This window comes from Acipenser ruthenus, unplaced genomic scaffold (genome assembly GCF_902713425.1).
Source record: "Acipenser ruthenus unplaced genomic scaffold, fAciRut3.2 maternal haplotype, whole genome shotgun sequence".
NCBI lineage: Eukaryota > Metazoa > Chordata > Actinopteri > Acipenseriformes > Acipenseridae > Acipenser > Acipenser ruthenus.
Genome location: NW_026708317.1, coordinates 20,001 through 22,500, shown reverse-complemented (window position 1 = coordinate 22,500; position 2,500 = coordinate 20,001).

The following is a 2,500-nucleotide window of genomic DNA, read 5'->3' as shown; positions in this document are numbered from 1 at the left end:
TTTTTTGTGGCTATGGTAATGTATTATTATTATGTGTTTATTTAGCAGACACCTTTATCCAAGGCGACTTACAGAGACTAGGGTGTGTGAACTTTGCATCAGCTGCAGAGTCACTTACAATTACATCTCACCCAAAAGACGGAGCACAAGGAGGTTAAGTGACTTGCTCAGGGTCACACAGTGAGTCAGTGGCTAAGGTGGGATTTGAACCGGGGACCTCCTGGTTACAAGCCCTTTTCTTTAACCACTGGACCACACAGCCTCCAATGTAGCACTATTCTGACTCTAGTCAATTCTATTCTAACTATGGTCATTTAGCTCAATGGTGACTCTGGTCATGTAGCTCAATGGTGACTCTGGTCATGTAGCTCAATGGTGACTCTGGTCATGTAGCTCAATGGTGACTCTGGTCATGTAGCTCAATTTTGACTATGGTCAGTGCGGCAGTGTGGAGTAGTGGTTAGGTCTCGGGACTCTTGACTAGAAGGTCGTGGGTTCAATCCCAGGTGGGGGACATTGCTGCTGTACCCTTGAGCAAGGTACTTTACCTAGATTGCTCCAGTAACAATCCAACTGTATAAATGGGTAATTGTATGTAGAAAAATAATATAATTGTATGTAAAAATAATGTGATATCTTGTAACAATTGTAAGTCGTCCTGGATAAGGGTGTCTGCTAAGAAATACAGTGGCTCTCAAAAGTATTCACCCCCCTTGGACTTTTCCACATTTCATTGTGTTACAACATGGAATCAAAATGGATTTAATTGGGAGTTTTTGCCACTGATCAACACAAGAAAAGTCCATAATGTCAAAGTGAAAAATAAAATCTACAACTTGTTCTAAATTAATTACAAATATAAAACAGAAAATAATTGATTGCATAAGTATTCACCCCCTTTGCTATGACACACCTAAATAAGCTCTGGTGCAACCAATTGTCTTTAGAAGTCACATAATTAGTTGAATGGAGTCCACCTGTGTGCAATTAAGGTGTTTCACATGATTTCAGGTTAAATACACCTGTCTCTGGGAGGTCCCACAGTTGGTTAGTACATTTCCTAACAAAAACTACATCATGAAGGTGAAGGAACATTCAAAGCAAATCCGGAATAAGGTTCTTCAAAAGCACCAATCAGGGGTAGGATATAAGAACATTTCCAAGGCATTGAATATCCTCTCAGAGCACAGTAAAGTCCATTATTAAGAAATGGAGAGAATATGGCACAACTGTGAATCTGTCTAGAACAGGCCGTCCTCAAAAACGGAGTATCCGGGCGTATAGGGCACTAGTCAGGGAGGCCACCAAGAGGCCTATGGCAACTCTAAAGGAGTTACAGTGTTCCACGGCTGAGCTGGGAGACACTGTGCATATGGCAACAATAGCCCGGGTGCTTCACAAAACTGGCCTTTATGGGAGAGTGGCAAAAAGAAAGCCATTGTTGAAAAGAACTCGCATCAAATCTCGGCTAGAGTTTCCCAGAAGGCATGTGGGAGACTCTGAGACCAAGTGGAAGAAGATTCTATGGCCTGATGAGACCAGAATAGAGCTTTTTGGCCACAACGCTAAGCGCTATGTTTGGCGCAAGCCTAACACCGTACATCATCCTGAGAACACCATCCCTACCGTGAAGCATGGTGGTGGCAGCATCATGCTATGGGGATGCTTCTCTGCGTCAGGGCCTGGAAAGCTCGTGAAGATAGAGGGCAAAATGGATGCGGCAAAGTACAGAGAAATCCTGAAGGAAAACCTGCTGAAGTCTGCAAGAGACCTGGGACTTGGAGAAGATTCATCTTCCAGCAGGACAATGACCCCAAACATACAGCCAAAGGCACACTGGAGTGGCTTAAAAACAAAAAGGTCAATGTCCTGGAGTGGCCCAGTCAAAGCCCGGACCTCAATCCAATTGAGAATATGTGGAAAGAGTTGAAAATTGCTGTTCACCAAAGGTCCCCATCCAACTTGACGGAGCTTGAGCAATTTTGCAAAGAAGAATGGGCAAAAATAGCAGTGTCCAGATGTGCAAAGCTGGTAGAGACTTATCCAAATAGACTCATGGCTGTAATTGCTGCCAAAGGTGCCTCTACCAAATATTGACTCAAGGGGGTGAATACTTATGCAATCAATTATTTTCTGTTTTGTATTTGTAATTAATCTGTGGAGAAGATCTTCCCTGTTTTTCAACATTTACTTTTCAAAACGAACATTTGTCATTCAAAAGTCCAACAGCATAATGCAAGGAGAATGGCTAATTCATTAGGAACAGTCATGTTGAAGACAGTACCAGTTTCAAATGATTAAAAACTGGGAAACTGTTTGAGAAAAGAAATATATAAAATAGTTTATTTAAAAATATTTAATATATACACATTTTTTTAAGAAATACTGTTCCAATGGTCATTTCAAATGTGCTGCGAGTTTAAAATCGTCTGGAAATTAAACACTGATGCCTTTTTTAATTGTATTGTTTTTGAAAAAAGTTGAAAGGCTGGGAGAATCT